Below are 14,858 nucleotides of genomic sequence, written 5' to 3'. Positions count from 1 at the left end.
ATCCCTGCTGCAGTACAAAATGAGTATCTAAATCTTTTGTTTCTGACCAGGAGCCCTGAATATTTTGAAGCCTTTCCAAGCCAGTCATCTACATACTGGGGAAAATTACTTTCAGTCCCTTCTTTGAAATCATTTGTATGAATAACGAAAGCTCCATTGCCACGTCTGATCTCCCTGGTAACCTCCAAAGTCACTTCTTTCACTAGCTTGGTAGTATTTCTTTAGCAGCTGCCTTTTGTATTCTTCCCTTTTGTTAGTTTTCATCACTGCCCAGTCAACAGTCTTTCAAGCCTGAACTCTGACAGGCCTTTCTGGATGGCTAAGTATACATTGTGCTCTGCAACTTCTTGCACTGCAGTCTAGTCTGAATCTCAGAGAATTCCATTCATTTAATTAACCATGGTCTCGATTTCTTGAATCCAGGCTGGCTGTCCTTAATCAAACCATGCTTTCTTGACTGCGTTTTCTTTTGATCTGTTCAGATATGGTCACAAATATTCTTCTGAAGTGATATCAAACTGGCATGCTATTTAATTTCCTGGAATGTCCTGAAATCTCTGTAGGTAATGGACTTGTGGTAGCAATGTTGCTGTTTCACTGTCCCGTGCTTAGCAGGCCTTAAACTGCCTGCCACACAGGTGATTTTCCAGACATTTTTTGCTCTTATATTTTGTTTTTGAAGGAGATTAACTTTGTCTAAATTTACAGGATATTCTAATAACTCTATTCCCAGTCCACCCTCTGCACTGCTCTACACACAGACTTACAGAGAGATTTATTATTCATAAATACGGGTTGTCTGATCACATGGATCCTCAAAAACAGTACAGCTATTGGCTGCTCAAAGCCCCAGCAGATGGTGTTATTGATACATGTTAGTGGAAGCTGAGAAGCTGTGGTATCTTTGGTCCTTTTTTGAGTTACCGCCTGAGCTTGGTTGGAGCTTTGGATGCATCTGGAGCAGGCTGCAGCACTGAGGACTTTGTAATAGCACTTTACTGAGGGCTTTGGCACAGTTAATATCACTAACAGCATCCCTGGCATGTCCCTGGGGAGATGATCATGAGCATTACCTAGCCTTGCTTGCTGTGCTTCACTGTCACGTTTCAGGGTTGGTACATGAGGATAGGGCAGGGTAGATGAGGCATGCTTGGGTGCAATGAGGCATGACATAACATACCCATTTGTGTGGCAGCTTCTTGGCTGCCATCTCCACCAGGTAGGGAGCTCACAGACTCGGGCCTATGCCATAGAGGGTGCTTTAGGCCAGCCTGTTAATTTTTTCTCTGTGTGAATTCTTATCCCACTGCCCTCTCCCAGATGTCTGAGCACTGATTTATTTCTGAACCCCACAAAAATGCTGTCTCCAACTTATACTTGAACAGAGGACAGAGTAGATTTCTGTGACTGGTGATGAAAGACAGCAATTTCTTTCAGGATAAGCAGTTTCCTTCTGCTTATGAAGGAGTCATCTAAGGTACCTGGAGCAGGCCTGAAATGCAAATGGATTTCCTGCCCAAGCAGATTTGAATTCATTTTGATACTTTAATAAATTCAAAAACGTGAGCATTTCCTGTATCACTTTCATCTACTGATTCAGTCATTTTGAAAACTTTTGAGTTTATTGAGCTGTTCTTTGCTCTCAGTTCTGGTGATAGTTTTATGTTTTTCTAGATGTTGTTTAGAGAGTTCCTCAGATTACTTATTCCACTCTTGCATCTGGGATAGAGGTTATGTCACAGGCTAGCAACAGCCGGATCCCTCTTCTAGAAATGTGTACTCCATGTGCATTGGGAAGCCTTGGGATTTTTTTAGTTTGGAGAACAGAAGATTGAAAGGGATAGATTTTAAATGCAAAGAGTTGTTGTGAGGAGGACAGTAATCAATTGTTCTCTTTTCTTTAAGGGGACAGAAAAAAAAGTGATGGGCTTTTGAGAGATTTTGGTTAGATATTAGGAAGAATTTTCTAGCTATGAGGGTGGTTAGGCATTGTAATGGATTGCTTAAAGTGACTGGAATCTCTCCATCACTGGAAGTTTTTTTAAATGCAGCTTAGGCAAATATTTGTCTGGGATGGTTTAGTCAGGGATGATCCTGCCTTGAGCAGGGCATTGGATTAGATGACCTCTTGAGGCTCTTGCCAGCTATTTTCTGTTATTCATCCACACCTACAGGCACAGAACACAATTATGCATTTTTGCAAGCTCAGTAAAGCTCTCTATTTTCCCATATTTGTCACATACCATTCAGGTACCTCTCTTTGAAAGCTGAATCTTTAAATGGCAAATTCTAGCTTTGGGAAGAGAGTCTTCAGAAATAAATGTTTTATTTATGTCTTTTTTTAATTGTAGGTCTAAAATTACCCTAGACTTATACAACAGTTTTGGCACCTAGTCAGAGAACAGTTAAAGACTGTTGGAACAAACAGTCTGCACACAAATGGCAATTGCCCTATTAAAACAGGATCCAAGGAAACATAAGCTAACATCAGGCTACTTGTTTTTGCTACAAATTATATTGAATCTGCACAATTTCAAAATCAATCTGAAGGATTTGACCTTGAAAGAATCTAGCAAAAGTCTGTGTCTACCACACAGATATGGGCAGGGGAAAAGATCAACTTATCCAAGCAAATTTAAACTTTGGCTTCAGATGAGATTTTCCACTGGTTTTTGTCAGCCTCCTGCTTTCTTTTGAACAGTTGAATAGACCACTATAATCAATTAACATCCTTAACTGTCTTATATCCTAATAGGACTGAAACCACTCTTTCTCTTGCACTTAAATGTCAGCAGCTACTTTGTTCATTGCAAGTTCTTCTCTGAATCACATAGGATAAAAATAGGGGGGAAACCTACTTCAGAAAAGGAAATACCTTTTTAACACAATATGTAATTAACCTAGGGAACTCATGGTCACAAGATACAGTTGAGGCTATGTGCTTGTTGGGATGCCAGAAATAGACAATAATGAGAGTTTGAGAGAGAGAGAGCACATATCAATGAGTGGAGACATCTACACATGCAATTAGTGCTCTATGGACTTACTCTGCAGTAATTTACTGTGCAGTAAACGCACCCTGTACAGCATCTGCACCTGCGTGCATTTGGGAGCAGATTTGCTGCTCTTGGGTGTAGTCTGCTTCCAGACTCTTCTGGCCCTGCACTGGCTCCCTGCAGCAGCCAGGGGGAGCAGGAGGCTCCGCCACAGCTGTCTGAGGTCAGGGATCATCTTTAAAAGTCAGCCCTGTGTGCTGCTCCCTGGCCACCTGTGTTTCTGGCCTGGAGCAGGCTGCAGCATGCTGGCACAGCCCTCTGCGACTCTGTCACCAGAGCCTGTGACCACCATACGATGGCTGCTGTACCCCCAGATCCTGGGAGTGACAACCCGTGCCCCGGGCTCTTGCTGGCCACCCTGTTTGCTGTGCTTTGCCACTGCAATGACTGCGTCTGTCCTGGCCCTGCCTGCTTCCAGTGCAGCAATACAGTGTGGCCAGGCTCACTGTGGCATCTCAGGCTCCCTGCCACTGCACTGCTACCGCCCAGGTCCTGTGCTGCTGGCCAGACCCTGGCAGGGACACCGATACACACCTGAATGCCATCACCGGTGCTATCCATGAGTTCCTTGGGCTCCAACCCTGCTACCTGTAGGCCTACCCAGCCAGCCAGGACCGGTGGCTGCATATCTTCCAGAAAACCTGGGACGATGATCAGTGGCTGGAGTCCCTTTGCATGACCCAGGCCACCTTCCAGGAGTTCCTTAACCAGCTCTGTCCGCCCCTGGAGTGGCAGGCCACCACTTAGCTGACTGGCTATCACTCTGCTCAAGTTGGCCACACCTGCCAGCCTGCACTACATTTGCCACCTCTTTGGCATTGGCAAGGCAACTGCAGAGGAGGCTGTCCTGGAGGTGTGTGGCACCCTTCAGGACGTGCTAGGGCTCACCAGGTGCATGACCCCCAGGTGCATGACCACCAGGTGCATGACTCTCTGGAGGTGGTGGTGGGATTCCACACCCTGGGCTTCCCCCAGTGCTTCAAGGCCCTGGACAGGACCAACATCCCCATCACCTGCCTCCCCTGCAGGGAACCCCCCTACTACAGCCATCAGGGCTTTCACTCCGTCATGCTCCAGGCCATTGTTGACTACTGCGGTGCCTTCACCAATGTGAGCGCTGGCTGGGTGTACAGCACCCACGATGCCTGCGTGTTCCACAGTTCTGCCCTACCAGTCCTGGTGCAGAGTGGGTACTTCGCACCAGGTGGGCATGGTGTTAGTCCCGGTCCTCCTCATTGGGACCCTACCTACCCACTCCTCCCCATCTCTCACAGCCCTACACCGGCCATCTGGACCCTAGGCAGTCACACTTTAACTCAGGAGCAGACAAAATATGGTCTGCGGGCTGAATTCAGCCCTCCAGGCAATTTCATCCAGCCTGCGGGCACCCACCAACTAATCGTACCCCACCCAGCCCTCACGCCTCACTCCCACCCTCGTGGGCAGAAGGGCCCAGCCCAGCCAGCGCACAGCTTCTGGGTGGGGCTGCTGCTGCCACTTCTGCAGCTGCCAGGGCACCTGCTTAGCTTCCCTGGCATCCTGCTGGCTCTGGGCACCAAGTAGGGAGGTGGTGGGCAGGAGCTATAGCTGGATAGGAGTGCAGAGTATGGTGCTGGGGCTGGTGGGAGTGTGAAGCCCATATCCAGGGCGTCAGCAGGAGCATAGGGCTTGGCTGGAGAGGGTGTGGATGTGAGGGAGTGTAAAGGGTGTATGGAGACCCACCACACACTACCCCCCATGGCACACAGCTCCTGCTGCTGGTGATGGCAGCAGCAGCAGGCGGTAGGCACTCAGGGTGCTCATGCCCCATGCAGGCGCTGCTGCTCAGTAGTGCACAGCTCTGGCCAGCACTGTATGTGGGGGTAAGGAGTGCAGCCAGGCCAGCTCACCTCTGTCACACGAGGCTCCCCACAGTGCACTTGCAGCTCCTGGCACTTGTGCACTTCCAAGGTAAGCCTTTGAGATGCAGCTGGCTGCCTTTACCACTCCTTGCCATGCAGGTCCCTGGACTCTACCAGGAAGTGGTAGCAGGAACTCCCTTCCACTTCCTGCAGAGTCCTGGGACCTGCATGGCAGGGGGCAGGGAAGGCATCTGCCTCCATTGCCTGGGGCTTCCCTTGGTGACGTGCAAGTGCCAGGAGCTGTATGAGTGCTGTGTGGAGTCCCGTGTGATAGAGGTGGGCTGGCCTGGATGTGCTCCTTGCCACCACGCTCCTTACCACCACATGCTGGCTGGAGCCATGCGCTGCTGGGCGGCAATGCCTGCATGGGCCATGAGCACCCCAAGTACCCCTGCCTGTTGCTGTCACCAGTGGCAGGAGCTGTGCACCATAGCTGGGAGTATGTAGGAGGTCCCCATACCCTCCACCTGCCCTCACACCCCACAAATGCCACACACCCACACCTTGCTCCTGCATCCCCCCCCTACGTATACACACCCCCAACACAACCTATTGCCTCCCACACACAGCCACAACCCCTCACAACCCTCCCTGCATCCCACCATACACATACAACCACACCCCACAACACACACAAAATATTAGGGTTGCCAACCCTTCTGGATTAGCCAGGAGTCTACTGGAATCAGCATCGATCTCCTGGTAACTATTGAAAGCAATCCGGAAGATTGATATTGTGAACGTGTTGAACAGTAGAATTCATGATGTCATGTTGGGGAAAAAATCTCATGGAATAGCTTCAGAGTTGGTAACCATATACAATAACCAAGAGTAAAACTTTATTTTTGAATTATTATGCAATCACCTCTATATACAGTATGCAAATACAAATCATGACAAAATATTTTTTGTAATAAAATTAAAATATGTTATAGTAGGTGTTCAACTTTTAGCACATGATTTGGGTTTTTTCTGGTTGCAAGATGGCAACTCTCTCCTCCCAAAAAGAGTACTTTCAGGAGGCAAGACGTGGGACTTCCGGTGGCAAAGGTCAGGGGTTAGGGGTGGGACTTCTGGTCCCAAGATGGTGACCAGGGGGGCGGGGCACCTGTCAAGGAGTGGGGCTACCCTTTCAGCATTTGGCAGCTCACAAAAACTCATTAAGTGGCCCTCTAGCCAAAATAATTGCCCGCCCCTGCTTTAACCGGTGCCTGGGCCAGACCTGTCCACTGGTGGAGTGTGCCTTTGGCTGCCTGAAGATCACTGGCACACCCTCACTACCTGCCTCGAGGTCGTGGAGGCGAGCATCACCCCCAGGTTATCATCGCAGCCTGTGTGCTGCATAATATCTATTATGACCAGGGGAGCTCTTCCATGAGGCCTGGGTGGAGGAGTCACAGCACGCTGAAGATGCCTGGCAACAGAAGTGCCAGCTGCGGCAGCAGTGACAGGTGCCTGCAGCGCCCAGCACAGGGACAACATGGAACAGGCAGGCAGGTGGTGGGGCTATGTCAGGGGCCAGCGTCGGGGTCTGGGTGAGCTGATGCAGCCACTGGTGCAGGACCAGGTGGCCAGAGTCTGGCTGCAGGTGGCCCATGGCCCCATTGTCAACCACAGCATTTTAAGGGCCAGGGGCTGGAACAGGCAAAGAATCACCCCCACCCTGGGACTGGAGAAGCTTCAAGCAGTGGGGCTGGGGCTAGCCCAAGCGTGGCCTCTAGTAGTGGGTCCAGTCAGGAGCAAATTTGCTCATGGTTGGTTTCTATGTATGTGCTACTGTGAAGTAACTATTCCACGGTTAATTTGCTACCTGCATTTGCAAATTAATCGCGAAGTAGACTAATTGGCTGCACAGTAAACATCTGTGCATGTAGACACTGACACTTTACCACACAATCAATTAGTCTACTTCACAATAAAGCATCTCGTGTAGGTGTGCCCAGTAGAAAGTTAAAAATTACTTCCAAAAAGGTTCTAGTTCTGATCATTAGTACTAGTAATCACAACATTCAGGTTTAAGATTAAACTTAAAAGGAACCCAAATATGTGTAAGCACAGAAAAACGAAGCTAAATAAGCACAGAAAAGTATTTCTAAATAGTCCCTAGCATGGGTGACTGGTGCTACCTGAGTCAAGGCGGGCACATGCTCCCCAGTGGCCAATCAGCAATGGGGGGAAGGTTCCCCCACGGCCAGTCTCGTCAGCCAGGGGGGAAGGTCCCCTCCCTGCGGCTGATCACATGAACTGGGAAGTGCAAGTGGTGTTCCTGAAAGTGCCAGCGGCGCTTCACCTTGTGCTCCCCAGCCAGCACTCACAGGGGGGACACCGGCACTCCTACTGCCCCCCCACCTGTTGCCTAAGCGGGGAGCACTGCCTGTCAGGGGGTGCATGTGCAACCTCTACGTGTCACCACTGGTTCCTAGCATAGGTTAGGGACTGTTTAGAAAAGCTGCACATAAAGAAGTTCATGGGGCCAGGTGGGAAGTACCTGAGGGTACTGAGAGAGTTGGCTGATGAGATTGCATAGCTACTGGCCATCATCTTTGAAAATTCATGGCAATTGGGAGAGGTTGCAGATGTTTGGAAAAGGGCAAACAGTGTCCATATTTAAGAAAGGGAAAAAGGAGGATCCAGGAAACTATAGATTGGTCAGCCTCACCTTGGTCCCTGGAAAAATCATGAAGTAGATCCTCAAGGAATCAATTTCTAAGCACTTGGAGGAGAAAAAGGTGATTAGGAACAGTCAGGATGGATTCACCAAGGGCACATCATGCCTGACCAACCTGATTGCCTTCTATGATGAGATGACTGGCTCTGGAGACCAGTGGATGTGGTATACCTTGATTTTAGCAAGGCTTTTGATACAGTCTCCTGCAACATTTTCACAGGCAAGCTAAGGAGGTACGGGCTGGTTGAGTAGACTGGATGTAAGGTGGATAGAAAACTGGCTGGAGCAGTGGGCTCAGAGAGTAGTAATCAATGGCTCGATGTTTAGTTGGCACCTGGTATCAAGTGTAGTGCCCCAGGGCCGGTTTTGTTCAATGTCTTCAGCAACAGCCTGAAAGATGGCATAGAGTGCACCCTCAGCAAGTTTGCACATGACACCAAGCTTGGGGAAATAGTAGATAAACTGGAGGTTAGGGCTAGGTTTCAGAGTGACCTAGACAAATTGGAGGATTGGGCCAAAAGAAATCTCATGAGGTTCAACAAGGACAAGTGCAAAGTCCTGCACTTAGGACAAAACAATCCCATGCACCAGTACAGGCTGGGGGCTGACTGGCTGGGCAGCAGGTCTGCAGAAAAGGACCTGGGGATTACAGTGGACAGTAAGCTGAATATGAGCCAACAGTGTGCCCTTGTTGCAAAAAAGGCTAACAGCATACTGGACTGCATTGGAGGGTGTGTTGCCAGTAGGTCAAGGGAAGTTATTATTCCCCTGTATTCAGCACTGGCGGAAGCCACATCTGGATTACTGCGTTCAGTTCTGGGCCCCCTACTACAGAAAGGATGTGGACAAATTGGAGAGAGTCCAGTGGAGGGCAGTGAAAATGGTTTGGGGGGCTGGGGGATATGACTTCTGAGGAAAGTCTGAGAGAACTGGGCTTATTTAATCTAGAGAAGAGAAGACTGAGAGGGGATTTTGTAGCAGCCTTGAACTACCTGAAGGGTGGTTCAGAAGAGGATGTAGTTACACTGTTCTTGTGGCAGATGACAGAACAAGGAACAACCATCTCGGGGTGCAGCAAGGGAAGTCTTGGTTAGATAACACTGGTAGTCTTGATAGTAAAACACTGGAACAGGTTACCCAGAGAGGTGGTAGAAGCTCCATCCTTGGAGGCTTTCCAAACCCAGCTAGCCAATGCTTTGGCTGCTATGATTTAGTTGGGGGTGGTCCTCCTTTGAGGAGGGGGTTGGACTAATTGGTCCCTTCCAAACCAAATTTTCTATGATTCTATGATAAATGTGTAAAAGAATCATAATCAAGTCTAATAGGATTGCCAGTCTCCAGTTTTGTCTTCACTAATTTTATTTTCATAGCTGAAGGTACTGTTATAATATTGTGCTTTCCATGTAAAGTCTCAAAATCATTTGCAGTTGTCACTTAATTAATCTCTACACCCATGTTGGAAAGAAGGGAGGTCATGTTAATAACATCCTAATCTCGCAGGTGGGTAAGCTGAGGCACAAATTTGAGCTAAAACTTTCAAAAGTGCCTAGGTGACTTGAGAGCCAGAGTCCCATTTATTTCCAGTGAAACTTAGGGCTCTAAGTTGCTTTTGAAAAATAGGCTTTTCTAGAATTGGCAGAATTTCTGGTTTCTTAAGTATGCCTGGCTCCAGTGGCAGCCAGGGAAGGCAGATTATGTGAAAGCAGTTTGTCTGGAGCTTGGAACAGAGGGGGGGGTATGTATGTGTGTGTGTGTGTGCGCGTGCTTGGGACAGAGGGGGTGTGTGCGCTTGGAACGGGTGGGGGGGTGCTCTCGGGTTATTTTGTACTCATTGAAAGCACCTGGGTAACAAAAGTGCAGAAGCTGGGGTCCAGTCTCACTATAGTGAAGGTTCAAGGTTTTCCCTTGTGAGAAGTGGAGACCTAAGACCTAGTAAAAAGGGATATACTCGCTAAGGAAGTGCCTAGTATTGAGGTGTAGTAACAGTGCGGTGCATGCAGCAAACCCTAGGAGTGCTGATCTTATCAACTGACTCAGAGGCCGCTCCCAGATAATGGTGATTGATGGGATGCCCTCATCCTGGAGGGCCGTCTCCTGTGCTATTCAATATATTCATTAATGATTTGGATGAAGGGGTAGAAGGCGCAATGATTAAGTTTGCAGATGATACTAAGCTGTAGGGAAACAGGCATACCACAGGATAGGGCAAAAGTCCAGGAGGACCATGACAGACTGGACTTATGGACGGAACAAAATCAGATGAGGTTTAACAGGGAGAAGTGCAAGGCACCTGGGTAGGAAGAACCCTCACCACAACCATACAATGGGTGGTGGCCTACTGGCTGGCACAACATCTGAACGAGACCTGGGGGTCGTGATTGACTGGAAGATAAATATGACCCAACAGTGTGACGAGGCTGCCAAAAGGGCCAATAAAATTTGGATGTGCATCAGCTGCTGTGTGGCCAATAGATCCAGGGAGGTACTCCTCCCTCTCTATTCAGCGTTCAAGACGAGGCTGGACAGGCACCTTGTCGAGCTCATCTGAGCCCAATACTTCCTGCCCATGGCAGGGGACCAGACTTGATGATCGTACAGGTCCCGTCCAGTTCTGTGATTCTATGATTCTAACTTCAAATCCTGGTATAATTTGCATTAGTTTACAAAGCACAATAAATTATGCTGCTGTAAATATGCTGTGTGCCCAGGCCTTTAAGTGTGCTTGCTCAGATTTTTTATGAACAACTGCAGAAAGAAACACCTCTGTAAATAAAAACATAAAAGAGTAACATTTTTAAAAGTGTCCTTGGAACATGCCCGCCCATGCAGTTGAGTTCAGCATTGCACATGGAATTTCAGAGGCCCTTTAAAATGGGCCTTCTAACCCCTCAGTACTAATACAGCACCAGTGATGTGTAGCTAAGATACGGAGAGGGTCATTCAGAGATGCTGGCACTTCCTGTATAAGCATGTTACCTGAGGTGGCAAAAAAATGGAGGCTGTGCTAAAGTGGCTCCTCTTGAAGTGTGTGCTAGCTTACAGGATAAGGACAGCAGAGCCCTCTGCTCTGCTTGGGACAGAGTTTGCTTTCTGGCAGCTGTGCATGGTAGGAGCTGGAAGGGCATGGCGCGCGGTATCAAAGTGTATTCTGTCTGCAGAGCTCCAAGGCACTGTCAGAGCCTGTTAAGAGATAGAAGTCTGGGCTCCCTTTTTACTGCTAGTAAATGCTCACAAACCCACCACTCTAAGCAGCTGAGAATCTTCTTTTACAGTTAACATTAGATACATATTTTAGTTAAAAAATCATGACAGTCTGTTGGATTCATTTGTGTAGCAGTTGGCTGCCTCCTCTGGCATTTTTTTCAGGGCTGCAGAGTTAGTGTCATGAAATTATGGGTCTTGTTTTTACTGCTCCTTTACCACTTGCCTGGAGCCCCAGAGTGGGGAATACACTGACTCTGCCACTAGGAATCCTGTGTGCAATGAGTTTGGCCCCAGTTGTCCTACAACCCCCATTCAAACATGGAAAGAGGAGCCAAAGTCACCCTGTGACTTGCCGCATTGTTCGCCCCAAAGGGTCAACCACGGGAATTGCTGCAATATTTGTTTCATAGAGTTAAAATCAGAGGGATCATTAATCAGATTGTCTGATCTCCTGTATAGTGTGGACCATTATATTCCATACAAATACCCTATATCAAGCCCAATAACCTTATTTAAAGTACTGAAGTCCTCAGTTGATTAGGTGAGACAGGCCCAAATGATCCCAGCAGGTGACCAGGTGACAAACCTGACTAGACAAAACATGATCAGGCTACATCTCATGTATTGAGTGAGGCTGCACAGTAACTGGAAACAAAGATATTCCTGTAATATTTCACATATATTTCCTGGCTGACCCTGTATGGTGTACAATGGACTTCGAGAGAGTGGTCCAGTGCTCTGAGGTAATCAGAGAATCCTCCTTAGATGCATGGCTGGGGTGTCTTACTCTTAGGTCAGAGTCACGCTGATTGCCTGATTTGAGGTTAGGAAGGAGGTTTCTACCTAGTGATGTTAGCAGAGATCATTGGGGTGGTTCTCATATTCTGGAAGCTGCAAGGGAAGTCAGATCAGTGTGGGTGGGCACTGTTTAAATACCCTTCCCCTTAGCATTCGCTCTGCTTCTGTAAGCTGCAGGCTACTGGGCTTGATGGGTCTATGGTCTGACTCAGTACAAGACTTCTCATGTTCTCAGGTTTGTTGTTGGGGGAATTTGTCTGGATCACCTTATCTCTAATTTACTTTATGGTTTTTGGCTGCATGCAGTGGTTAAACTTAAGGCAGAACTGCTGGGAGTTGAGCCTGTGTCTCAGATCTGCTTTGAGATAGCTGGGAGAGAGCAGACAAAGAATTACATTGTTTTATCTGGGGTCCCTGCAGGGCATTACCAGCACTTACCAAAAAGATATTTTAAAACCAGCTATAGAAACCTCATGTCTTATGAACTCCAATATCTCAGATGTGAGTCTGAGTATGATTTTGCCTCTCTGATCACTCACTGGAGGAATTAATCCACTCTGGCATTCTGAAGATTATAAAAAAAGAGAAGAAAGAAAGAAAAAACCCCAGGGACAAGTAGCAGTGCCCAGAGATTGAGGTTTAAAAATTGGCTGCTGCACATTTGGCAGAACGTCATGTATGGAAACTTCCTGTGGGTTTGCACTGTGCAGAGTGGATTGTTTAGAATGATCATTCAGCCTCATGCCAATGAAGGACTACAAAGACATTTTCAGGATGATTGCTAATAAGTGTCAACATTCAGATACAATCTATAGATAAAACCACAGTAACATATGGTATAAATGAGTCTGAATTCTAAACTTCTAGTTACTTATGTTCTAAAAACCTGGCTGTTACCAGCCTAGACATATAGTCCAGGGAGTTGGGCATCTCAACAGTTTTGACAAACACCACAAGAAGCTTCTTCTTATCTTTAAACATCAAAGTTCCTTTTAAAATTTGGCCTGATGTTCAAAGGAGGACATGGGCATTTAAAACATGATAGAGATGGTGTTTAGGAGCTGGATCAAATTGTTCTCATAGGCATCTACAAAAGGCAGTACCTGAAATCTAGGTACCCTGTTCCAGAAAAGTAATCCACATTAACAGGATTAGGGGTCTAGAATTCCCAAAAATTAGTGAAGACACGTAGCTTCAGAGCAGAGGCGGGCAATTATTTTGGGTGAAGGGCCACTTACTGAGTTTTGGCAAACCATCGAGGGCCACATGACAGGCAGCCAGGGGCAGATGAATATTAATTTTTAAAATTTTTTAGGGACTCCATGGGCTGGATAGAATGGCCTGACGGGCTGCATCCAGCCCGTGGGCCGTATTTTGCCCACCCCTGCTTCAGAGGATGATTCAGGCCACCTAGGCATTAAGCAGGGAGTCTCCTAGAAGCAGCCAGTAAGAAATACACAGGGGTATGTCTGAACTCCTATCTCTCCTCAGACCTTGGGCATCTGACTGGCATGTGAATGTTTGGCACCCCCACTCTCTTGGGATCCAGAGTGCCAGAAGTGAGGTGCTTATCTAAACCAGGGTGCCTAATTCACACTGACAACTGCATTTAGTTTAAAGAAAAATGTAGCATCTTACAGTCTCTGTTAAATACAGCATTTCTTTGGGAGGGTGGCAACGTGTTTTGGTCACAGCTTCCCAGGTTGTTTGTTCATTTTACCTTAGGTGGTCAGTGGTTAAAAAACAGAAATCACAGTAGGAGCAGAGACCAGAATCCAAGTTCTGCAAATGGATGGGGTACAGTGCTTCACTTGGTAGTGAGCTCAGTGCTGCTGGGACTTGGGCAGGCTTTAGGCACATTCCAGCTCCCATCAGGATTACAGTGGAGCTCAGGTAGAATTTGGTGCCTAACATTTGGTAAGCTCCGGCCCACACCAGTAAAAGGCAGCCAACTCCTGGTTTAGAGCATTCACTTACCAAGTGGGGGACTCACTCAGAAGTTGGTTCCCAGACCTCTGTGGTCTGAAAGAGCTCAAACCACACTCCCAGTTTCCCAGGAGAATGCCAGGTGAGAGATGAGGCTGGAGAAGGGGCACTCTTCTCTACTCCCATTGAAGCTGCAGCACTGGGCAGCCAGGCATGCAAAATGTGCTGGATCCAAAATAAAGAGTGGTGCAAAATAAAGTGGTGCCGATACTCAGCTGGGAGGGGCTAAGTCTTGGGTCCTGGTCCCTGCTTCCTGGATTGTTTGTTCATTTAACTCTTAGCAGGCATTGGGTAAAAAAAAAGAAGTTGGGACTCTGGAACTCTCCCCTCCCCCCCCAGCAAGTGAGTGCTCTAACCACTAGGCTGCCGAGTCAAGTTCCTTCTCATTTGCTTTCTTTTGGGCCCATGGATGTTACATTCCTGTTGCATAATCCCAGCTTCAGCAGCTGGGGTAGAGAGTACGTTTCAATATAGTTGATAGCCTGGTGGATAAGGTACTCTCCTGAGAGATGGGTGATATGGGTTTGGCCTCTCAGGTGTATCATAGTGTTAATGCATTAGAAAGTACATCAGAGAGGTTCAAAGATGCCACAAAATGGCCACCACAAAGCAAGGGCTCCTCAGCAGAAGCTAAAACTTCGTTTCCATCCTAGCCCATGAGTCCCAATCAGTCTCTAATAGAGCTCCAGACCCTATACACTGGCAGTGATGGGACAAGCAGAGAGGAACTTCCAGCCTGAATTAAAAGATACGATTTTGTCTTAGTTACTAATGACACTGCCAAGTGTTAAAAGTGAAGGAATGTTGGAACTCCACTTTTGCTGACACTCTTGATGATGTTTGTTTTGCAGATTTCTCTGAATTTAAACAGTAGAAATCCATAACATTGTTTTCCCTTTCAGGAGCTTGATGTTACACTAGTTTAGATTCAAGTCCTTCAAGACACCACTGACTTGCTTAAAAATCACTGCTCCTTTTGCAAAGTTAGAATAATCAAGGAACTATCTTTTAGTCTTGGGTTGTTTCTGTACAAAATCTTAATGTGGAATCAGAATGTTGTGTCCCTTCTTAAATATGTGAGCTTTGGAATAAAGTCCTGTAGGAAACTTGACTGGGAGGAGGAGCCCCAGAAGTCCCTGAAGATTGTCTTCCATCACAGTGGAATAGAGTGTGGTGACATCAGTGTTGGAAGGCTGATGTGAATGGAAGTAGCAGAAGTGATGTACTGTATTCTTCTGAGATAAG

At 47.3% G+C, this 14,858-nt stretch overlaps 1 protein-coding gene across 6 annotated transcripts in view; it reads left to right on the top strand.

Moving 5' to 3' along the window:
• PLEKHG4 (pleckstrin homology and RhoGEF domain containing G4) overlaps positions 1 to 14,858 on the top strand; it is a 195,833-nt gene that overhangs the window by 119,340 nt on the left and 61,635 nt on the right. The gene's annotated exons all lie outside the window — the stretch shown is intronic.

This window comes from Alligator sinensis, unplaced genomic scaffold, assembly GCF_000455745.1.
Source record: "Alligator sinensis unplaced genomic scaffold, ASM45574v1 scaffold642_1, whole genome shotgun sequence".
In the NCBI taxonomy this organism is placed as follows: Eukaryota; Metazoa; Chordata; order Crocodylia; family Alligatoridae; genus Alligator; species Alligator sinensis.
This window is presented reverse-complemented; position numbering and strand designations above follow the sequence as displayed.